This window comes from Metopolophium dirhodum, chromosome 3 (genome assembly GCF_019925205.1).
Source record: "Metopolophium dirhodum isolate CAU chromosome 3, ASM1992520v1, whole genome shotgun sequence".
Taxonomy (NCBI): Eukaryota; Metazoa; Arthropoda; class Insecta; order Hemiptera; family Aphididae; genus Metopolophium; species Metopolophium dirhodum.
Genome location: NC_083562.1, coordinates 23,741,500 through 23,769,251, shown reverse-complemented (window position 1 = coordinate 23,769,251; position 27,752 = coordinate 23,741,500). Strand labels below are relative to the sequence as shown.

Sequence of the window (27,752 nt, the reverse complement as noted above, 5' to 3'; positions counted from 1 at the left end):
TTAAATTATAATTCCCCAAAAGAAAAATGTCTTGAAAAATATGTTTTTTATGTATATATCTACATACATTTTTCTAAATTGTTTTTCCAAATTAAATCACAAAATGAATAATATGTATTTCCATATTTATAATTCAAAAAATCAAGGAAAATTATAATTATAATTTTGCAATGTTTGCAAATTGTCAAATAGGTATAATAATAAGTATTAAATAAAAAGTACCTAGATTAATGTGAAATGTAGAATATCGGAACAATTGAGGCCGGAGAGGGGAAGTTGCCTTTTATCACCCATATAAAACCATTGTTTGAAAGTTTTATCAATAATAAATATTTAATAAATAATTTATTAATTTAACAATGACATATATTTTATCAAACATTCTTACCTATATATTTTATTTTAAATTTTATCTGAAGTAAGTGAAATATAAAAAATATATACTCACAAAAATGTTCTAACCATAACAAATAGCAATAGTGGAAATAGTGGATTAATAATTTATGTTCTTAAACCATTGTTAAAAGAGATTATTTTTCAGTCAACTGAATTTTTGGTTTTGAATAGAGCTTAGGTATACAATTGTCTTCAGCTCCGTAGGGTAGGTTCAAGTTTTTAAATACTTCGTCTCGAGTAATAAACAAAAATAATAAAAATAACAAATAGTTTTAAAGCACGTATACACTAGCGACCGTTTTAATTTTTTGTCGTAGATACACTCATCGTCATTATGGTCTCAACAGAATAAAATAAACACAATTTATACGTCTTTGAAAATGGCTCATTAATTATGTCATAATATACATTATAATTTATTACAATTTTACTAACTTTTTAAATGGTCGCGATGTCTAAAGTGTCTTATTTAATTTTCCTAAAATATACATTGGCATACATATTATAATCAACTATGCGCGAGTATAATATAAAAACAACGTCCAATAGTACCATTATTTTGTGTTTTAGTTGTGTTTACAAATAAGTTTTTCTACCTTAAAAAAATTAAAAACAAATAGTCAATAACAGTCAAGTAATATGGCAGTATATAATATTAAGCTAAACAGTTAAGATTGCGTATGACATATTATTAAATATTTATTTATTTTAGTTTTCTAGTCAAATAGAATAGGAATCATCTAATGTGATGCTACTATGTAGTACTTAGTACATGATCAACATTAAAGTAAACCATTATATTTTATTCTAGTGTCAGCAGGCCCGTCGTTAAATATTTTCCGCCCTAAATGAACATTAATTTAATGCTTTTCTTTGCCAATATTTATTCAATTTTTCCGCCTTAAATTTCTTTAAAACTGTATGCCGCCCTAAAGTAACGCTTGACTTGCTTGTGCCCTAGCGACCGACCTGAGTGTCAGTGATAACATAATACAATTTAAGTGACAATAGCATACAAAAAAAGATACATTTTAATATTAATATGAAAAAATAACGATATCAGCAAAAATTATAAAAACATTATAATATTATAATGCAATTAAATTAGTTTAGTACCTACCTATATCTTAACGATTGACCAATATTATATATAAATATACAGATTATAATAATACTAATGCATTATTAAAAAACCTAACAATTGAGGGAGAAAATATTATTATTACGGGGTTCGTAATTGAACGGATCGGTCGGATATTGGTCAATATAAACATAATGAATATTATATAATACATTTATTATTGTTGTCGTATATCTGGGCCAAGTCTGCATTCGACCGACATGCGCAGAAAACCCCGCCGCCCGTATTATAGCAATATGCATAGACGTATTATGTTATGTATTTTATTAGGCATTGTGTTTGTTGGCAGCGGTAGTTTTTTTTTTCTTAAACACAATATCGAATTGGGTCGTTTTGGAAAATGTGCGGGCATGGGGGCTCGTCGACATTAAAAATAATAATAATAATAATAATAATAATAGACATAATCATTGAGTGCGTCGGCTATTTATATTGATTTTTGGGGAAACCGTGTCCCCGCCACGGCCGAAGCCGCGCTGCGTGCAAGTACAATAATGACGTAAATATCGTACACATATATTGGCGGGGGCGACGTCGCGTCGCGGTGGTCGCGCACATCGGTAGCGCCGTCCTCGTCGTCGTTGTCGTAGCCGCAGAGGACGGGGTGTAGTGCTGTAGTGACCTGGTTTTTGGTAACAGTGACCTAAATACACGTTTGTTTATGCACGTGGAAAATGAGCATTGTACAAAATGAAATTTCCTAACACAACAACAAATTACTATGAGCGGTACGTTGGTACCTGTATAGTATAAGTCATAAGTAGGGTGTACGCTATAATATAGTACTATAATAATTGTAGGTACCTACATAATTATTTACGTTATACCAATAATACGCAAATGTAAGTACTGTTTTACTACGAGACCGATTTAATGCGCGTGAGTACGCAACCGTTTGAAAATAAAAGTATGCGCAGTTATAATAATATGTTATATAATATTTTGTGAATATACATCATACTGTATGTAAATTATTTAATTCGAAACAAATTTACGAGTTGCTTAAACACTATTATATTATTATGTTCTTTAGATAAACTTTACTTTTGTAAATAGGTGCCTATAATAGTATAATAGGTATTACAATATAATAAAAGATAACACATGATAGTTTTAAACAAAATGTACTTTTACAATAAACAAAATTATGAAAAATGTCATTAAATTGTTATAAATCGTTACATTATATTTTTATTTTTTTCGTCGTTAAGTGTAAACAAGTTAATTATTAACTTTTAAAAGTATAAACGTTAAATATTTATTTTTTTTCGTTAAATGGTGTTTTCCCAGAACAAATTAAGGAAAAGAAAAAGGTGTACTATGATACAGTAAATAGTAAATATAATTGAATTTATCAAAATAATATTATCAATAACAGTTTACCTATACTTATATGTATAATATTTATTTTCTCCACTCCATGACATCCTTTCACCCCAAGTTAGAGGGTATCCACACTGGTGGGCCTCCCTCCTCACGTTATTCATATTTTATTTATCATAGCCCATACTCTTATTGTGCCTTCTTGTGTACAGATTGTGTATTTTATTAATAATAATAAAAAAAAAAAAGAATATTTTTTTTTTATTTAAATGGATTGAACAACAGAAATATTTTTAAATGTATTAGTTATGGTTAAAATAGTGAAGGGCTTTCTCAAAATACGAGAGTGGAAATAAGAGGGCAATAGCCAATAATAATATACCTATAGAAGTTAATTCACCCTTTTCACTAAAAATTGAGCCCTAGGCCTTAGGGTCATCATAAGTATGTATATGGTGGTTGTTGTGAGTTGTGACTTGTGTCTTAAGCTATAATTTATAATATGCTGATTAAGTACTACCTAAAATAGTAACTATTAACTTGGTAGGTACCTATATTTATATTAATTTTAGGTAGGTACTCCAAAACACAATAACACAATATTTTCCTTCACTTAAAAACTTATATGACAATAATATATCAATAATAATATGTATTAAAGTTTTTAAGTTATAATTTATTGATCATAACAATCGTTAATCAAAAAATATTATTTATAGTTGTTTTTTTCTAATATTCAATATCAAATATTTTAAGTACTGTATACACATAATTATATGTAACATAACATAAACGTTGTAGGTCAAAGTTATACAAATTATTTAAAATCCAATAAAATAATTTGTTGGACAACGTGTATTTTAAAATATAAAAATATAAATACAAGCTACAAGTTGTAACTTACAACTAATTTTAATAATGAAATAGAATAATAATATACAATTTATTGTATGTGTTATGCAATGTTAAAAAAACCATATTGTAGTAAATATAGTTTAATTTATCAAAATAATATTATCGTTATTCTATTTTTATACTGTAATTAACATACTCACAAATTCAACTTGTGTCAAACGTATCACTTATATTACATACACAATACACATTACGTATGCATTAATTTGTACCATATTAGGTTTTATCATATCGCAATACTCTCAACTGTAAAATTGTAAATACAAATGTTTATACTTGCGGATGAAAAATCAAAAACTGTACCTTGGAGGTTGGAGTACACTTTTCAATTAATGTTTTTAATAATTTATTGCATTTTGAAAGAAGACCAATTCGAGATTTAATTAGAATACTTAAAGATACGACAACAATATTGTCTTTGACAGCATAGTCTTTGACATGAAGCTATAAAAACCACAATGCAGTGTAATGTAGAAAACTATTTGTATAACCACTAATATAAGCACAAAATTCAAAACCCACAGAAAAAAAAAATGGAATAATTCTTTATTGTGGTTATACAGAATAGTTTTAAACAAGACAATGGCTTCTATTACATTTTGATTACCTATTTAACCTAACCACCTCGTTAAAATTGTCTACAGTTTACAGGAAAACGATGAAAATATAATTTTAAATTCTGAAAAATGATATAATATTGGGTAGTTTTTAATTTATATTAATGCCCTAATGACATTACTATATTACCTACCTACTTGATTTAAATGTTCATTATACTTACAACAATTGGTAACTATTGTCCTCTTTCTATAATTTTAGGTCGGTACCTACATCGAGTTTACACGTTGAAATCCATAACAGGAATGCAGAAAAAATACAAAGGGAACTACCTATTTGATAATTCAGTAAAACTAATTATTAATTACAGACTAAATGAAGCCTTCGTTTATTATTAGTGTAAATACGCAAGTATAATAATTTATTATATTTGCGTAATAAAATATCTACCAACAAATAACGGTAAAATATTGTTCTATATAATTCTTAGCTATAGATTAAAATTGTATACCTATGTATTATAAATATTATAGTAAATAGAAACGTGCTGGACGGGGGCAATATCCGGACGACCATCTTACGCAATAATACGAAACCCTCGGCCACCGATGTTCAACGTCATACAGAAACATTTTGAAAATTTCATGACCAATAAAATTGGTTTATTTTTGTTTTGCACTCGGCGTGTACACTGCACAAGGTTGTTAATTAGGGCCCGTCAGTCATACATTTCCTCTCACTGCTCCACAAACCAAAATTTACTAATTACCAATAATATATAATAATATATAAACGCGTATGTTGTGTGTGTGTGTGTGTGTATAATTTATACGTTGTTCGTATGGGTTTTAAAATAATAAGAATCAACGGCCATTAGCATCGAACGGGTTGTCGAAAAAAACAAGACAGACGTGATGTAAATCTTAGGAATGTCGCTGCTGATCGTCATCGATAGGTACATAGTGTTTTATTTCATAAAAAAATAGCGGCACCGTGGCCATAAAATCAAGAGGAGGAGTAGAATGACATGAAAATATAATAAATAGATCTCTATCTCACTAGTTTCCAATCGTAAGTATGGCGAACCCTTATAGTTTCATATTATTATTATGGTATATGCGAGACTGACAACAAATTCGAAACCTATACTGTATATATAGATAGATTCATAATATGGATATATATATACTGTATATACATATTATGAATCTATTATACAATTATTACAGTTTGTCAACGTAAAATCATTATATAATAATGTGTGTTTTTATTTATTTATTGTGGTCAACGGGTAAAGACCTTATTTGGTATGCACCGCATATAATAATATAATATTTAACTGAAACAATTTTTTTTTAATCAATATAATATAACGTGTTCATAATATCATAACGGGCGATAAGCGCGTTTAATGCTGTTTTGACTTTTTGAGACATCTAAAAATGGCAAAATAAAATTTATCTGTATTGGTCCTTCAGTGTCAGCGACAGCTATCCATCGTGATCAATCAAGTTTGATTACAAATCAAAATGAAATCCTATTAGAAGAATACCTAGGTACGTCGTAGTTGTCCAACTAACCGGATTGTTTCACTGAATTTACACATGAAGTACGTACTAACATTTCCTTCCGGTATAGGTAGGTACTACGGTTACTCTTATTACAGCAGTGATACACGAGAATACGAGCCTGTTATTTAACTTACGAGCGGACCGCAATTAAAAATACATGTTTAAAAATGGTATTTTTTAATAAGTCTTATTTTACTAAAAATCCATAAATGATATCATCGATTTTTTACCGGAAAAATAAACAAAAAGTGTTAACACAATACTCAAAAATAAATAAATATTCATTCATATAGTTTTATGATGTAATTTATATTTATTTTTGTATCATATTAAACTCGTGCTGGTGGCCAACGGAAATAATAATTCGCGCGTCGTCCATTACCCATGCAGCGCTCATGTTTCTTCCTATTTTCTTTTTTCCGATTTTGGAATGTTACTGCGTTCAGTTTTGTAATCATAATTATTATTGTTTATGTTAATTTTTTAAGATTTTCATTCAATATTTGAACAGTCTACTCTATCGTAATGATTCACATTTGGGCCGTTTATATAAAATGTGTTAAATATGAATTTTAGATGTTATTACGATAATTATCGAATACTATTATTACCTCGGCAACCTAATTGTGTATTCAAATTTAAAGGTATTTTAAGTAATAAATAAATTATGATTTTACAATAAGTAAGTAAGTATTTATATTATGACTGTTAGTTAAAATTAAAAACAAATTAACTGAGTTTGCTAATTATTTTGGATAAGCATCTATTCCATATTACAATCTGTTAAAGTGCATAACGAGAAGAAAAAAAGATAGACGCTTTAATGGCCTGAAAAAACCGGATTTAAGAAGCCTTCCTTTGAGGACACTTAGTTATGTGAATTTGTTTGTAACTATATATATTGTTTCCCTTTCTAAGAGTGAAGGTGCAGTGTATGGATTTAGACTCATTTATTTTCACTCCCCACTCCATTACCATTTTTCAAGGAGGGTATACATATAAAACATACATTTTGCTGCGGAAGGCTGGATTGAACTAAATGTATATATAAATATGAGGTTGGTACTTTGGAAAAAATCTATAGAATTTGTAATATATTATATATAAATCCACGAACCATATAAGTATACTGATTAAACAAAATTAATGTAGATTTTACGTGAGCTCGTAACTTCTTGGGTTTCGTTAAAAACACGTTTACATTTTGTAATTCGATCACAATCTTCACACCACAATATAGTACGGTGGTAAATCCAAATGAACTACACACTTAATATTGTCGTGGGATATTATTCTGCTCCAATCTGTATAATAATATATGCAAATACAGTAATTTGTTTCAATGAAAACAGAACAATACGAAAAACACTAAGAATATGATTATGAGGGCGTTTGTATAATAGACGTCTAGTTTTTCTCTCCCGGTCACGGCGGCGTTTGGAACCTATCCATCTTTTACGGGGAGAATACTGATTACGGAAGGATAGAAAAACATTTAAAAGCAATCGTGAAGGTCCTTTTTTTTTACGTATTATATATGTTTTATTTCTCGTGATTAATATCCCCCTCGATGCCAAGTGAATATTGTCTTTGTGCACAGGCCGCCAAATGAATTTGCGCAGTAAATAAATAATGTGAGAGTGGTCAGAGTGGTGTCTACGTTTTTTCGTAATGGAACTTTCGATTCATGAACAATGGATGGAAATATATATACCATATAATATACAATATGTTGTGTAAATTTTACAAACAACACCGTACTATATTTAACACTAAAAATGAATTAAAATTAAACAATAACCTTAAATGACAAATGACAATAGACGCAATAACATGGAATATAGATGTTGACAAAACTATATAGGTGAATTTTGTGTGACCTTATAGTAGAAGTATATTTGTTGTAAATTTTCAATCGAGAAAAAATCTTTTTGGAAAGGAAAAAACATTTCATTAGGTACCTATAAGCACCTGAGCTGATTAATATGAATAAATTAAATCATTAAGGCTATAATACCGTCAATCCATGCATATGCCTAATCTGCCCTAATTTCTTTTGACAACCACATTGTATTGATATATTGTTCGGTTTTGTTTTGTTTGATATACATGCTATTAAATCCAAAGGTCTATATAATATAGAGCATAATATTATTATTTATTACTTATTAGTTTTAATGTTTAATAGTATAAATGTATAATAACTATAATAGCATTATAGTTCAAATAACTACTACGATAGGAAAAAACTGCGCAGTTATACTAATAGTTAAAGCCTCTCTGAAAACGATTTAATTTCGTATAGAATTTTTTGGTTTCGAGCTATAAACGATATTAAAAAGGATCGCTTGTTAATTTATGCTAATTAGTGTATTGAAGTTTAAAACTCGTGTAATTATCTATACCTATGTCTTCAAGAACACTTCCGGTGTGGCATGCAACATACATACACCAATAACACGTTGGTTGATAAACTATAATAATATGTATGTGTAGGTACTAATGACCCCTTTATAATCAAAACAAATACTATTTAGGTAGGTAGTTTTTTTTTGTGATTTATTACTTCGAATAGTCCAAGGTTTGAGAATGTCAAGTTATAACTAGGTATATACTATCGCTTACAGTTATGATCATTTTGATTATCATCCCTTATATAGTACCAATGGTACGCATAGCAATTTTCATTGAAAATTAAAAATAGTAGTTAAATCACAAATGCACAAATACTCATTCTGATATCACGCATATCAAGAAATTTTTTTTGGCCTTTCAAAGTATATTTTGTATGCTAGTATTTGCGAATAAGATTCTTCTCATTAGTTAATCTGTCAATAACACACATTAGACATTATTATTTATTAGTCATTATATAATTAGATTATATAACGATATCAACGTTTACACTATGATATTTTGGACAGTTAGGACATATATCAGAAGGGAACACGTATGTTAATAATATTATTTATATAGACTAGAGACACCAAAAATGTACTTTTTTTCTAACAATAACCGTTTCCACAAAAAGTGTACCTTTCCCTTTTTCGCAAATACTTTTTTCCACCAAATGACATATTGAATATTCACCACATTTTCACCAAAAAAATTCTATAGTATTGAAAGTTGTAATACAGTAAGATTATTTAAATTTTAAAATACTATAAAATATTGAAAACATTATATATACTCTATAGTATAATAGATTTTAATAAATTAATTTTTAATGTAATAATAATATATTTCTGTTGTCTATACCGGTACCAAAGTCATAAGATAGTCGGATATATACCTATCAATATATTTATTTATCTATGATAAAAATTGACGTTGTATAATTATTATTGTTATGGTATTAGAAAAAACATTTTTTTTTTTAAATACGTTTATTATATGGTACAATACAAAAAAGACACCTAAACTAATAATAAAAATGTATTTATTTTATTTTTATTTATTAAGAACATTAATTTACGTTGAGTTATTACATATTAATATTGATATAATTAAAAAAAACTATTATTTAGGTACTTAAAAAAATGTGTTTTTTGTTATGTTGTTTTCAACCAACTCACAACTTGGTACCAGTACAGATTTATTATTATTGCTCAATTATTATTATAATATAAAAAATATTTCATTATAATTTATAAATTATAATACACTGTTTTTCAAGACTAGATACCTGCTATTCAAAATAAACTTTCTGTATTACAGCTTTTAATAGTTTTGATAGTAGATATAGAAATTGTTTTGCGGAAACCATTGTATCGGCGGAAAAGGGAAAGGTATACACTTTTGGTGAAAAAGGGTACCATCCTTATAGGATTATAGAAAAACCACAATAGAATTAAAACAAAATAAATTTATGAATTTAATACTTTCACTGCGCTGAACAAATTATGTTATAACATGTTTGACGCGTCATGAAATTGATGATATTTTACAAATATAATTTAGTAATTGGATACACATAACACATTTTATTCTTATGTATAAGTTTTTAAAGAATGTCGATTAATTAATTTTTAGTATATCTTTCTGCATTAAAAATAGTGTTCTATAAAATGTTGCAATTTTATTTTAGCACTAATCAACAAAATGAACAATTTAAAGTATTTACAAAAATAAATTAATGCAAGCCAATTTTGTTCTTTGATAAAACGCATTCTACTTTTTTTTTTAGTTTATCTCTTACTAATATATATACTATATATAATAAGATATATAGTATGCAATTTAAATGTTTTTTTATCACACGCGTTCGATCATGAAAATATTATATATAGCAATTTGTTAAAAGGATTTAGTTTACAGTTTAAACTCATCTTATATAATAATTAAACACATAATTAATAATTATTGACATTATTATAATACTAATTGGATACTAATTCTTTAGATTTTTAAAATAATCGTCTCAACAGTAGTTTCACATATGAATATTGATGGGGGAAATAAGACAAAATATTTATGTAGACCCGTACATCAACGGCATCGTTTATGTTCTAAGCCAATTTTAAAATTTCTCCACGTAGATTTAAAATCAAAACATAACTTTTTCCCGTCTTAAAACTGTTTTCATAGTTTATTAGCCGTATCAACTAACGGTAGATAAAAAAAATAAAACCAGACATAATTAATTTTAATGGTATACCTACCTATAATACAGTATAATTATACTTTATAGTGACAGTGTATAAAATATTTTTATAAATAATATTTAAACATGGGTTCATATATGATACGTGAAACATATGTATGTATATTATAATATACATTATAGGTAGGCACTTATTTCCAGAATGTTTTTTAATATTTTTAAAGAACTTTAGTTGTCGCACGATCCGGGCAGATCAGGCAGATAGGTTTTGTCAAGACTAAGCGGTAGCCAAAACGGTTATATAAAGGTCATCGAAATAAGATAATTTGAATCATTATAAATTATAATAAATAAATAGTAAAAACTAGTTATATTTACGTATGAACTAATGTAAGCTTATAAAAAAATGCAATAAAAATACAATAAAATATGATATAAAAATAAAATTATATTTAATCGTATTTATAATAATTATATTAATTGAAAACCCACAGACGGTATTCCTTCCATATTATCTAACAACGTGGACGAAATGATAAACGGCGAAAATGCATTAGAATCTTTGATTCGGTCCTAAGAATGTTTCCATAATATGCGATGGTATATGCATTTCCAATAGTAATATATATATATATAATATATATATACATGTATTCATAGGACGCGAATTGTATGTAAGTGTGATCGAAAAGCATACTAGTTACCAAAGTATTTACATGTAATCAAAGTTATGATATTCTCGCCACTGATTATATTAAATTAAATTAATATAGAATAAAACATTTAAAACATAATATAAACACAAGTAATATTATAGTTTTTACAATATTATCAAAAAATAAAATGAATATTTGAATTAAAAATTTGGCATATAATGGATTAATTATAAAATGTTTTTATTTATCATAAACCGTAGCCACAACTATGTATACAACCATTATAATTTATGTTTTATGGTAACTAGGATTGACCACAGTATCTATATTAGGTATAGGGATGTCCTAATTCCTATCTTTGTATGTATTATCTATGAGATTATCTTCCATTGTAAACGTGCCTACTTTTTCAGTTTGCACAAACAACGACTCTACTATTCTAGCTGATTCATCAGTTTAATATTTATCAAAATAGCTTGTCTAAATTTTGCAGTGCTCAAACTGGGAGGAGGGAGATTCACTATAATTATTTATATTTTAAACGCACCCTGATTTATTATTTTGATAAGACCGTGGGGACGGTAAGTTGTTTTTTATTAAATATTTTCCTTATTTCTTTATGTTCAAATTTAAAATGATGAATTATACATTTATACATCTTATCATTATTATTATGTTGAAATACACCTATTATGGAAAAGGATTTAATGGTAATTTTTTTTTTAAATATATTTAATTAATTGCTTCAACATACCAAATGTTTTTACAAAGTTGAATTATAAACTTAAATACATATAAATAGTTGAAATTATTTTTACGATTTATGGATAACTATAAAAATGAATTATAAGAGATTAAACAGAACATTATTCAATTTTTATTACTTAAACATTACTGCTCATGTACCTATATCTAAACCATTTCAAAGATTATTAATTTCGTAAATGTTTTGTTTTTATAGTTCAATATAAGTGTAATAAAAAAACACGTGGTTACAAACCAATGAATAATGTCGTGCAGTTTGTAGGTACATTGCAACACCAACATGAATTATGTAATACCAATACCATATGTGCATTTATTACACAATACTGAGCCCTTTGATAACTTTTTTCGTTAATCGTTATTCCTATTAAAATTCTGTGAGAAATTTCAAAATCATTACTTAACCATATTTTGAATATTAGAATTTCATTGATATATAAAAATTTCTTAGAATGTTCTTGGAACTTAGTTTAAAAAAACATAAAAATATTTGTGATTAAAAAAATAGTATTTAGGTGCTTAAAATATTTGTTTTATTTCAGGTGACTATCAATAAGTTTCAATAACATTGAATCAAGAAATCTTATAACTTAATAATGTACGGCACTACGGTGTTAATACCTACTAAAATATACAAAAAAAATCCGAGAACTCGCTTCTGCTGTATATTATAGTTGATTTTTATGGTAACACAAGAGTACCCATCTTGGGTAGGTCACTGAAGGTAATGAAAGTGTCAACTTTGAATTCAATGATAATCATTGAAGGTACCTACATACAAAAGCCAAGTAATTGGGTGGATTGGCAACTATTTCTAGAGATAGTTTATGTAATATTATATTTATACTGATATGTCGTTGAATATAAACTATAAAAAATAATATTAAACTCAATGGTTAAAATTATCAAGTCATCGTCTACGATTATAATAAAAATAACTAAAATAGTTTGAAAATAATTTTCACTTTTAATTTAAATATCTTATGTTGTCAAAATGTTTAAACTTTACTGTAAATATCCAGTTTTACCAATTATCTTTTTCAAATAGTTATAAATAATACCTACATAATATTGCGACTATTTCTTCTCGATATTATCAATTGCTGCGAAAATAACTTATAAGGCACCTTGTATTAAATAAATTGTCAAGCTTTTATAAATCGAATAAAAACTCAACCAAAATATTTCAATTTTACCATATTTATAAAATAATTACATTATTTGTTGAACATATAAGGACTACAATTATTCTAGATGTTACGTAATTATTCCCCTTTTTACCGTTATCATGTATTTGTATAAGAGTATTATTGTTACCTACTTGCTATTATATCTGAAAAAGTACATACTGAGAATATTTACTTTTGATCCCACAAAAGTTTTAAATAGATTGATTTATTTTATTGCAAATGTCAATACAGTTTAATAGTATTAATGGTGGATGGAGCAGTTGTGTCCCACGGTAAAAATGTTTTCTAAATTACAGCAAGAGATTTTTCGGAGTAAATACAATTGCAGCACAGGTTTTTATGGGTGCATATTTTACTAATTCAAAATATTAAATATAATATGCAGTACCTATGTACATAGTACTTGTTATGGCATTTTTATTATTATCCAACTAGTATACAGCTGGATCTGGGGGGGGGGGGGATATGCGGATCCACATGAGCTAAAAATGGTACGATTGTTAAGAAAATTAAATTTTATTTTAAAAATAATATATCTATTATTTAATAATTTAGTATTATAGTCAATAGTGTATGCACTTAAAAGTTGTATAACCCCCCCCCCCCCCCTCCTCATTAAAATCCTAAATTCACCACAGATCAGTGCATGGGTGTTACAATCATAGTATAAGATTAAAATATTAAATTATATGATTATACTAGAACCTATTAGAGTAGGTTATACAACTATAATTTATTTTTATAGCCGCCTGGTAGTAGCAGTTTCTTAATAGTGGGTCACCATGACACCATAAGAACAACTAGGGGGTTGGGGGAGCTTAGCTCCCCCAAAACTTGTACCTAATAGCCCCCTCAAAATACATTATTTAATTGTTTCCTTAAATATTAATAAACTTTTTAAAACTCAACTGTAATTCTTATTTTATTTTTGGAAAAAAATATTATTTAATTTGTATTTAAAGTTTATTATATATATTATTGCCTATGATCAATATTATAGTAAATATCATTAGATGTATGCCTGTATTTGTTTTTAAGGAAATAATTTATGTCGGTACATTGATACGATTAGTATACATAATTTTACAGTATATGCAGTATGCACTGAACTTAGCGGGCAGTATATTATTATTATTGTGAAAAATAAAACTTGAATAAATAAATATTTGTTGTTTTTTCTTGTTTAATTGTTTTATATCTTTAAGTGAATATATATGGGGGTGTAGGGGCAACGCCACATGGATTACTTTTCATGTAATATCAGGTGGGGGCTATAGCCCCCCCCCCCAAAATTTTAGCCCTAATTTCGCCATTATGGGTCATTATATTAAAAAGGTTGGAAAACACTAAACAGTGTATTTTAATATTCGTGTATAGTGTATACTGGTAGCTATCATAAATAGGATGGCCACTGGTAGTAATGGTAGTATCTATCTACAATACTGGTATATTTTATAATCAATTTATTTTAGTAGTTATCTAGTAAGAACTACACTGCACTCCTGCACTATGAAGTGGAGGGTCCTGACTCCAGAGTTAGACAAATATCCGTTGACTTGGTTCAAAAATGTGACGATGCGTTTGGTAAATAAAATGTAGAATGTCACGATGATGACTTATAACACATGTCACCCCATGATACGTAATCATATACGTATCACGTACATAATACGTTATTATACATATAAAAGGAGCGCTTTATCAATTTTCCGCACCCAAAAGACGATAAACAGGGCCTGCTGTTCGACGATTGTTCAATGTTATCGCATCAGCGTCCAAAACATGTGCAGTTTAATATCACAATAATCACAACCGACGCTGTTCGGCGTGACGGCGTGTGACCCAAACACAGACTGGTACGGACTAGGAAGCGTCGGAGCTGTGTTTGGCAGTGCTCGGCGGCGGGCCGAACCGGAAGCACCAGACACCGTCGCGACTTGACTTATCGGCGGAGGCGTCCACGTGACGACGCCCATTACCGCCGAACGCCGTCCGGTGAACTTAGCGTAGAATATAATATTATAATATTATATTGTAAAACTATTAACTATACCAACTACAATATATTGTTGTCTATACTTTTCTATAGTGTTATACTGCAGTAACAGCATAGGCAACATCGCTATTACGACTTGACCTGCTACCTACCAATAATATATTATAGGTATTGCTGTTACTAACTACGTCCTACACATTTTATTACTACTTACATGTACTAGGTACATTATATGGTATACTGGGTTTATCGCAAGATAGTTCATCGCAATAAAAACTTACCGATACAATATTTATCACAAATTATAACAGTGTACAGTGTATTGTAGTACCTACCTAGCTATTTTAATAGGTACAGTGTACACAATATATAATTTTATGAAAAAACAAAAATATTAAGCATAAGTTATTGCATTCAAAATAATAATAATAAAAACAATTAAGCCTACCAACCTATTATAATATCTTTAATCTTACACAATCCCTAAGTAAAGCAAGTTGCGTCCCGGGTTTATGAGAGGAACGTATGAATTGCGATTTGCAGCTACAATAATTATACCACTTCATATCACCCTATTACCGCAATACCATGCAGGAGGCACCGAGGGGAGGTTGGCTGATTTGTCTCCCAAAAATATGTTTTTTCTTATTAAGTTTATAAAATTATGTTTTGCTAAAGAGTGGGTTTGTCGTAATTTTTTTTTTTTAGATTATTAATTTGACAAAATAAAATGAAATAGTCTGAAAATATATCATATAATAATTATAGAACAACCTTATTTGTAACGTAATTTTGCGATAAAAGTTTCTAGATAAAACGAACGTGTTTATGTGGCTTATTTGTTATTTAAATGTAATAACTATATCATCGATAATCAGTGATAGTTACTCAGGCCACACTCACCTACACAGGTAAAAGGTTGTAGGGCCGGAATTCCCCGGTTTCGGACTTCGTAAACAACACAGCGGGCAGAAACTCGGTCGCTTAATCATGTCACATTAAAAAATTTTTATATATAGTATGGTAAGTTATTACTGATTAATCTATATGAACAACTAAAAATGTATAGTGACAAACTCGGTCACTCAGATAAAATATATTATGATCGGCGACTAACGTTCAATAATATTCTTCGATTGGTCTTTGCGATCAATTTACGTACGGTAAAATAATTGCGATTGGATTGTCAACTGTCATGCGGTGAATTATTTACGATCAATTATTGACGTATATCCATATAGTACGTACTGTGTTGTTATTTTATCAATTTCATTCGTAAAACGGTGAAAAATAAATAAAATGTACACTACAATATGCCAACTTACCGAATGTGGCCCCGACTTGTTTTGCACCTGGTACTTGGTAGAAGTTTTATAAACAGGATAACACCGCATCGACAGTCAATAATGAATTTAACCTAAAAACAGTTAAATATTATTTACAATGCTTTAAGATGTGAGGACTGAGGCGGATGCGTGCATAGTATGTTAGCTCCGTCTTAAAAACATTTACGTTCAGCAAATCAAATTTTGTGTTGTTAGCTTTAATATTAAAATTAATTGACCTACTATAAAACTTAAATTTAAGAATATTATCTAGGGAACATCTAAGAGTGTATTGATGTTTTAATTTCAAACACGGAATAAGCATTTTAAAATTGTATTATTTTATAAAGTTATAACTCACATTAAAATTAAAATGTCAATAAATATAATCCTATGAGGTGCCCGAGATAATATTTATTCCTTTAAATGTTATAATTTGATAATAAATCATAGCTTCTGCTGAACGCAGAGACGCAGAGTTGCTATGTTTGACGTTTGTTGGATACAATACATGCGGGCTCGGAGTCTTCTAAAGTTTTTATATTTTTCAAAAGTAGTTAGGTTATGTTATGCAAATTGCATACTACAAATATGTTTTCATCAGTATATTAGTATAGAAATGTACAATTTTAATATTTTGTTCAATGTGTTTAAATAAAAATTATTGACACTTATTTAGTTATGAGATTGATATCTTATTTAGTTTGATAAATTCATAATTTATTGTAATGTATATGCAAGTATACTATATGATACCGTTGAACATAATTAAAAGAAAAAACAAATTTAGTTTCGTAAGTTTCGTTACATTCGAGAAACAAACTTATTATTTTGTTTAATTATTTCAACATATCCGTTATAATAATTTAATATGTACCTATATATTTGTGAATTCATATATTATATTATATAAGTAAATATTTATCATTCACAACAGAAGTAGTTACATCCGTTGTGTAATAACATTACATTTTCCAAGGGCATATTTTGTGCTTTTAGAGGTCTTTTAGCACATTGAAATGATATCTGAAATACCTAATAAAAATTATATTATTTGAAGGTCTAATTATTTGAATTGAAACCTTTGCTCTAATACCCAAGTAAGCCATGTAATAAAAACAAATGATTAAAATATATGGAACAAATTATAAAATATATTTATTGTTCACATTCACTTTTATTAAATTGAGTTAACTTTACCATTCTGTCTCTAAAGTTAATGTTACATTGTATGTCTTAGGAATGAACAATACGAGAAATCTGAGATTAGATAAATGAAGTAAAAAATAAAAATGAAGTACCTAGGTAATCAATCTAGTTTAAACCTGTTAAACATTAAAGTTTTAAATTTTAATAAAAATTAAAAAAGAGATAAAAATGTTATTTTGACTTTTCATTTGAATTAAAAACTTGAATTTAGTTCTTTACAAGTTCAACGCTTTAATACAAAATTTAATTTAATTAACAGGAAATATTATTGTTATATATATATATATATAATATATATATATGGGAAGTGTTGTTTTTTCTAAGTGTAATTGTGACTTGAAAAAAAGTAAAAGCACTAAAATTAAAACTAGGTTTATCTAAATTAAATATAGAACACAAGAATAATAGGTTTTAAAGAAGGTTTTGTTCTTGGAAATTGGAATAACATAAAGGGTATAATGCGTTGTAATGCTATACATCTAAATAATTCATACTAAATTTGAATAATGTAGTGTTATATTATTTCGTAATTAACACAAAGGGATTAATTAAACCATTTTTTTTATTTTAAATATATTGTATTTTTATTATTTATGTGTAGGTATATAAATATATTCATTAATAATTGACATTCAAAATTTGCTGCCTGATATTACAGAATTATGTATTGGAATTTAGGACCAATAATTAAAAAAATTATACTAAGTACCTAGGTACTTAAATCATGCGTCATAAAAATTTAAATGTTCCATATTATTTTATACTCAGTTAATTTACAGATATTTTGAATAGTTTTTTAAATTTTAATTAATAAAAAAATTATTATTATTGTTAGTTATATAATATGTATTTATTAAAAAAAACTTTTGGAGCTTTATACTAAAAACACTTTTTTTTATAAAATTACATTTTTATTGGTATGAAAAGTATTTTATATTTTAATTGTATGCACCTAATATACCTAGTTGTGACATGTGTTAAATAACTGAATACCTATGTGTTTATGAATGTACATTCAACAGTGTAGAAGGTAGTGAAGGTTCCTACTGTTATTAACAATTACGGTTACCATACTTATTACATAGTTATTTGTACTAGCATTGTTAAACGAGTTATAATAGTAGTTTACAAATTTACAACTACTTCCTAGTATAAAACACATAAATTATCATACAAAAAGTATAATATAAATTCAAATAATATAATAATATGTTATGTATTATGATTGCTAACAGCACAGTGAAATAAGTTAACTTTGAGATACAACAAAAAACTATTGTAACTAACAACATCTTGATAAGAACGTACCTAAGTAGTAACTACTTATAATTATTGTGTTTATAAATTAATATTAAGAATAAGTTCCACCTACAGCTAGGTTTTCGACGTGCCGCTATGACGTTATCTTTTGGACAAATATGAACATTTTTAAATACACATCTATTAATTATGAGTTGGTTTAGACGTTTAGTATCAAATAATATATATATATTTTTAATTTTAACAGAGGTAAATAAAACTATTGCAGCTGAAACCCAGATAGGTTACTACTTATTTCACAAGTCTATACTTAGATACATCTTTTTGCTTTTCAAATTTAAGCTCATAAAGTGGTTGAACCATACATTTTTGAATAATAAACATGTGTGATTAATGATTATACTGAAATATATTATAAATATATTAAAAATCTCGACAGAATCTGGGTGTGATTTTCTATATTGACTTTTTTATAACTTGTATACATTTTAAATATAAATATCCACTCTGTAATATTTGTTCTAACTTGATCATCCCTTAAGTAGCATAAAAGTCGTAGTATTTAAAACTTTAAAAATTCAGAATGAATAAATTATTCGAAGAAAGAATGGGGGTGAGCGGTTAGCATAAAGCTTTGGTGAATCAACCTATGTACCTACTATACATAGTCCTGTTCAATTTAAATGTAGATACATCATGTTTGAATAATAGTAGGTAGTGAAAACTGAAAATCGTAGGAAACGACTAGAAAAAGTAAAATAAAATAAAAAGACGCGCTGTACACAGCACACGTATAATATTACACCCGCCGTAAAAATAAAATAGTTTTAATAGTAATACAAAAAAATCGACACAATGAAATGTTGAAAACACAAAACCGGCGCCTTGTGAAAAAAAAGAATAGAAGAAAAAAACAGTGAATGGTTATTGTGGAACTGGCTCGTGGGGAGGGATGGTGTAGGAGAGAAGCATACCAAACGCACCCGAGAGTATAAAATATTATACAGGTATATAGGGTCGGTACGGGTTTTTGTTCACGCTGCTTTGAGGAGCCACGTCGGAGAGCCCGCCAAAAAAAAAAAAAAATCAAATTCCGGGGCCAAGCCGGTTTTCTTGAAATAGTACGAAGACTGCGGTGTCGCGCGGTGGTAATATCATCACATTTCATCGTCAGCCGCCGGGACGCTGTGTGAAGAACTCGGTATACAAATACGATGAGAAGCGGTAACCTCCCCCGGGCCGGGTACAGAGCGCGGGAGAACGCGACACGCGCGCGCAGGTGAATGAGCCGCCGTGGGAATCGCCAGCACATTTTTCTCGTTTCATCCGCACCATATTATCATTATCGTAATATCATTTGTATTATAATATACATTTCCTCGCCGCCAACTCTACTACAATTATTAATACTGCTCTATGCCACTACTATTTAAGGTACATCAAAAATACATAATATTATTATTATGGCAGTAGGTGTAGTACGTATGCACGTGAGTTGTTGGCGGGCGACCGTTCCACTATTTCACTCTCACACTCTCTTTCTCTCTTTCTCTCACTCTCCTCTCTCTCTCTCCCTCTCACACACACACATACACGCACATGCCATCGTCCTATTAGTATTTACAAACGCGTAACACTACTATCACGGCCATCGCCACCGACGTCTTCACCACGCCGTAGAGGCCCAAATATGTGAGCGGAGCCCGCGTGCAACACACGTTTTCTCGACGACAACGCGTCGTTTTCCCGCCAAGACGACATAATAATAATCATCGCCATAAGATTACAATATAGTATACTACGATGTACGATCGGAAATCACACACTACCCGGCGTGGAGTACACTGTACCGCCACCATTCCACGACACAAACATCGACAAACGACAATGGTATACAACCACCAATTAACGTGGTTTTCCAATGTATGATGTATTCGAGCACAGACTTTTTTTTATTTTCGATCGCCGTCTGTAACCGTACATACCTCATGTGCGTTCTTCCGTCATAAAATTATTCCACTATTGTTAATAACATATACAATATACCTACACGGTTACACCAAAAAAAAATAAAACTGTAGATGATAAATTTCCAATGTTCAAAATACTTATTTTTCTTAACCTAAGTACTTGGTTGACAAAATTATATGAAGTAAAACATTTTTAGTCATTTCGTGATGAGAGTTATTCCATTATAATATATAAGGCATGCACTATACATACATTCTTTAGAATAATTATACAAAATCAGAGTACAACCGGCTTTGCTCTACCGTTAATCATAGTTCATAATACAATAAATTCTATTTATCGTTAAGAGAAACTCTAAGGTCAACTATTTACGCTTTGGCTAAACGTCATCGTACATGATACTGCCAAACCGAATAAATGTTTGTATATGATTTTCTCCTATTCTTCGAAACATCATTAAACAATGCCAAACGAAAAAAAGGTAAGGCACGATTTCCTCCTATTCTTGCAAACACGTTACACGTTTACCGTTTAAATCACCACATGGACATTGTGCGTAGTAGCGCAGTATAGCCTACGGTAATGGTAATACAAATAAAGCAATAGCTGCCATTAAATTCAAAACAGTCAATAAACATTGAGAGTACGCTACACGGCCATTTGTTGTCTTCGTCTTACAGGTGCGTAACATAGAAAATTTATGCTCAGCAGATCACATTTAGCTCCGTTAGTTTAAAAATTAGAGTGAATCGACCTATTATGAAACTTGATGGTAAGTACATTGTCTGTGTTTGCCATGTGAGTTTTTTACGATAATTCAATTTTTTAGTAAGTTATGCGTATATAATATTATAGCGTAAATTAATGCTCATAACTCACTTAAAAACTGAATGATCGTAAATACCTCACATACAAACACAGATAATGGTTTTACCGTCAAGTTTTATAATAGGTCGATTCACTATAATTTTTAAACTAACTGAGTAAATGTGATCTGCTGAGCGTAAATTTTTTATGTTATGCACTTGTAAGACGGAGAACAAATATCTGTGTAGCGTCCTCTTAGGGGTGGGAAGGAACTGTGGTGTGGCCATCATGGTTTAAACAAATCCAAATGGTAAAATATAATAAAATACAACGTATTTTACTAAGAACTCTTAGAATATTTTCAAAGTCTCACACAAAATACTATATAGTCAATAGTCTTGTTTTCAGAATTATGTAGACCAACTTGATGAAGTCGTTCGATTTTTCCGCATGAATATTTTCATTACAAGACTCTGTAATTTTTAATAATTTATGCCATGAAGTTATTATACACTTGTAGATATGAATTCCATGCCCTCGTTTGTTATTAGTATGTATATAGCCATATAGGTACTAACCATCACTAACAAATAACCAAAATTGACTATTCGTTTGAAATTTAATTTTTATAAATTTAATTTTAAAATCTCAAAAAAATATTGTGCATAGGAATATGAAATTAAAAACGTATGCTATGATTAAAAAAGTAACAAACTTTTCAAACCATAATGACGGAAAATAGTAAACAAATTAATTTCTATAAAAACGTTAAAACATTCGAGCAAATGAGAGTTCATCTTCAAAATAATCAACTTGTATAATACCTTTATAATATATTATATTAATACATAAAATGCTACTATCTTTACTTTCTAACTATTACTATACATATAATAATTAATGAATTATACATAAACGTGATAAATTTCACAAACGAGTTCCCGGCTTCGTGACTGTGTAATAACTAATAATATGTAATAAACGAATAAGTATTAACCATCGAGATGGGTTTCCAAAACTTCGCTAGCGGAGTCGACCCGACACACGCGTGCTATATATACACCAGTCTCAACGGCAAATGAACCAAACATTCTCGACGACTACACATTTCGGTTGCAGTCACGGTGCTTAACCTGCAACTGATTTATTGGTGTCTCGTGCTAAATAATAATAATAATAATAATAATGTGTACGATTAACGAAGCTCCTTTATGATTTTTCTTGTGACATGCCTGATATACCTGTGATATGCACTACCGACCAACTGCAGTGGCGCAATTATCGATAGTGTTGTGTGTGCAATTCACCACAGTTTTGGGGGCCCCGAAATCTCATATACGACATTTCTACTATAATCTGTAATATATACACATATTATATTATTTGTTTTAATATAATAACAATAAATGATAATTTCTTTACTCTTTTGAGTTTAGATAATTCGAATTACGAGTACCCCCATGCGAGAAACCTGTGTAAAATTAGGTATATATAACCAATAATTATTAACTCTGACATGTGTGAGAACAATATTTTTTAGAGTTATAATAAGGTATGACTGTTTTTCATTTGTATAAGCGGGTAAGGCCCTCAGTCCAGACATTTTCACATTTTCACATGGGATATTATCAAGTTGCGTCACTGTTACCAATACGTCATATATTCAATCAAATAGAGTCTAATATACAGTCTATATAAATAGTCTAATCATTAGACTTCTTGTATAGATTATTCTTACTGAAAATTCGCACCTACCATTATATTTCTGTATATGCCTTGTTGATTTTCAGAACAATTTTTACACCTATAAAGCTCAATACCTTACGATTGTGGCTAAGTAATGGTACCATAAAATCGAACTATGAAGTCTAAATACGATACATGAAAGTATGAGACTTGACTTGACCCGATGTCATATACTTCACCAAACAAATTATTAATAGTAGAGTATATGAAAATATTTACTCTTTTATATAATTTTACTGGTCGACTTTTAAACGATGTCTCCGTAATTGCATGTGCTTGCCAACTAAACAGTGTTTGAAACCCAGAATTGATGTATTTTCATTTTTGAAAAAAAATCACGATTTAAACTTGGATTTTACGCTGTTTTTAAACATATTATGTTTTATTCATCTTAAACAGTTAACAAAACGTTTAAAACAAATGTTTTTAATTTATGTATTAAGCATGTTTAAAACAAGTTGTTTAAAATATTAACATGTTTTAAATATAACAACCCTGTTGAAACCACAGTAAAAATGTTATCACTCGGAGCACGACATTCTCATAAGACTGAATAAAATTAAGTTGATGTTGCGCAACTAATTTTGGGGCAGTTACCTATATGTTTAAGTTTCGCCAAACAAAAGGGATAAAGTGTAAATAGCACCAATCGTGTTTCTAGTCGAAATATTTAAATAGGAAATTGCTTGAATGTTTCTAAGTAAAGGTTTTACTAAGTAGATATTAAGCCAACAATAAGTTCGCGACATGTATTTTAAGCTATTAATATAAATATTTGATTATTTAATGTTGCCAAATTCAATAAATTTCGAGTCTAGGTACCTGTATTATTAAAGTAGATTAACTTTATTTATATTAAGATTATTAATGTGAATATTATTATGAAAATTATATAAGATATACATTTTTTAATCATTACATATTAAAAAAATACTTTCAAAAATCACAAATTAGTTAAGTAAGGTTAGTCTGTTGTCTTTGACAATTATTTATAAGCATATATGCATGTTTAACAATTTTATTTATTAGGGATTTTAATGTTTTATGTGGTAATAATGTGTTGTAAATTAAATTACTTAATTCTAAAACACAAAAATTCAATAAAATTATTTGACATTTGTACAGCGACCAAACTGACTAATTTATAAATAAAAATAACAAATTTTATATTATTTTTAAGTAATATTAAATTATATGTAAGTTACCTTATTATATTATAATAAGCAGTATGTATCTGCATTAGTCGCAGAACGATTTATATTTTTAGTATATTCTTTAAGGAAGTTTTTTTTATTATTAGCAAATTAACAATCTATGCTACATGCATAATAGGAAAATATGATTACAGTTACAGTCTACGGATTTACAGTTTTCATTTACATATATAATATGGGGAGGGAGGCCATCCATTGATGGAACTCAACGTGATTTTAGTTGGTTAAGGTAGTTAACAGTACACATTGCGGTTACAATTACGATATCATTATAAATTATTATAATAAACACAATTAAATAATATTTTGAGGAAAATAATTAAATTATGTGCATGCAACTGTAATAAATCTGATATATAAATAAAAATGTACATCATTTTATAATGAACCATGGTATTACAATTTAATTATGAGTTAAATGATATACCATGTAACTCTATTGTTACTTTATGTAAGTATCTTTATTATTTAATATATAGTAGCATATTACGCTATACAAACATGTAAAATGCATTTGGAAAATATATTATTTAGTCCCATGACAATTGAAATTTTAAATCGACCAAGTGTGTACGCATACAAAACAAATAAATAACCAATGCTTTAATTTCTCTTTAGTTTGTGTGGCAAATGTCCAATAAATACTATTTATATGTTTATTAAAATTAAAGTACGTTTTCGGATTTATACAAAATCTTCAAATAATGTTAGTTTAAAAATTTGAGTGAATTGACCTCTAAGAAAATTTAAAGGTAAGATTATTATCTATTGAACACCATATGTTTAATTTTGAAGCAAGTTATAAGTATTTTAAAATGCACAAACAATTTACAGTTTTAAAATACTCATAACTTGCTTCAAAATTGAAATCGAAAAAAACCTATGATGTTCAATAGATAATAATCTTACCTTTAAATTTTATAATTTTAACTTTTAAATTAGTTTAAAATTGAATTGGGATTTGAATATTTAACATAACTGTACGCATTATATTATTATGCGATGGATTGAACGACTTGTGGGTTTTCTGTTATTGCAAAAATAATAGGTAACGTACAAGGTTCGGATACATTTAATGTGCAAACTAAAATCCGAACAATTTCAACACATGAGCCGAACAAAGCCGGTGGCGGCGGATCAAATACAAATGAAAGGGCGGGAAGAATAGAACACTCGGCCTTGGTGCACCTTGCTCTCGCGAATATTTCGCAGAAAATGACGTTCGCGACAATAGTAGCCACTGATTTTCAAGAAGCAATATATTATGTTATGTTTTTGGCCGTGAATTGTGAACCCGACAAAGGACATTTTTCAATACGAAACAATAGACCGAAAAAGGTACGTTGACCGCGATCGAAAACCGATTCATATCGTTTTATTGGTCATTGGTCGAACTTAAATAACCAAACTGTCTGTATATACATTACACACAAATATAGCAACACACGAACACCTCTACATACATGGCCAGATGGTTAAAGTCACATGAGATAAGTCGATAACTATGATTTAGCAGCAATCAACCAATTACGAGTTGTCATTGTGCCACTAGCCAGTGTAAGTAAAATGTAGAGGGAGAATAGAAACGATCGAATCAATGTAAGTATTCGAACAAATTGAAAACACACGTTTAATGACCAATATCAAGCAAAATACACAACTACGATCTATAACTGGTATACCTACGCATACAGTAGAAGAATGTGATTTTAATAATTTATTATGATGAATCAATATAAGAAAATGGCTTGATAAGTTTCAAGTCCCGACGAATAATATATTTAGGATTATAAAAATGTAACAAAAATCATTATTTTCAATTTAAAATTTAAAGTATCCAATTTCAACAAAATCTTAAAAAAAACTTAAAATGTCCACGAAGAAAATTTTTTTAGGTTGCTGAAAGTAACAACTTGTGAGGAACCTTGTATTTCATTTCTACTCATTTTAAATAAGAAATAAATCTTGTGTATATCAACATTTCTACTATCAAAAATAGCCCAAAAAGACCTAAATTTGTCTAAAGTATGCTAACAGCTAACACAAATATTTGGTAAAAATGTCAAGTCACTGGAGTGCGTACGATGATTCGATTTTTAGTTATATGTACTACAAAATCACTTTGCGAGCGTGCTAAATTCCTAGTTTTTAAACGTATTTTAATACAACGCATTAAATTATTATTCAATGTACAATTTATTTATGTACATTGACTTCAGACAATAAATAAATAAAAGTCAACAATATTATAATATATCAACAACCGTAACTATGTACTGGTAACTAACCGGTGAACGGACGGACACAACGGGGATATAGGTAAACTCAAGGTAAAGTGTTCTAAACATAGTTTAGAAACCTAAAAAAAAAGGTTTTGCGTAAATATTCCAGTTTTTCCGTAGTTTTTTTTTAGTTTCCCGATTATTTTGAAGAGTACAGGGAAGTTTTACTTTCCTTACCAAACTAACAACTATGTCCAAATCACTAGCAAAAACCACCTTCAAAGTTGAGGATTGAAGCATTTTACTACTCCTAAATTTGACGTTACACACACAAAAATAAAAAAATAAAAATAAAAACAACACAACATTGTAAAACAAACATATCTATTGCTCCACTCAGAATCTATAAAGTATTAACATAATAATAAAATTTTTACAATAAACGAGTGGCATTTTGTTCACACGTCAAAATGTTACAAGTTACGTATTTTCACACGTCATGAAGTCGTCGTGGAACACCATTTGGCATTAAACTATTATATATTATTATCAGGCACAAACATTTGTGTTTGTATAGTTGACGACCACGCGAATAAAACGAAAAAAGGTAGATAAATACTAAATAGGATACTATATAGTATCGTTTCGTTCCATTTCGCCGTAAAATCCCAGGTTTTTACTCATCAGAGCTTGGATGGCACTACACTCCCCCCCCCCCTAATGTGGGGATTAACTCTTACAAAATTTTAGGTGATATAGCTATTTCAGGTGATATCAACTTTGCATAGGTATAGGTACTATATAGATACTATAATACTTATTCGAAAATGTTTAAAGTAATAAAAGAAGATGCTCTAAGAAATGGTTTAGTATTTACTATTTAG

At 28.8% G+C, this 27,752-nt stretch overlaps 1 protein-coding gene across 1 annotated transcript in view; it reads right to left on the bottom strand.

Moving 5' to 3' along the window:
* LOC132940214 (3-phosphoinositide-dependent protein kinase 1) overlaps nucleotides 1-27,752 on the bottom strand; it is a 162,244-nt gene that overhangs the window by 116,146 nt on the left and 18,346 nt on the right. The window contains exon 2 of the mRNA XM_061007689.1: nucleotides 16,440-16,531. The gene's annotated coding sequence lies outside the window, so the exon portion shown is untranslated. The remainder of the gene's footprint in view (nucleotides 1-16,439; nucleotides 16,532-27,752) is intronic.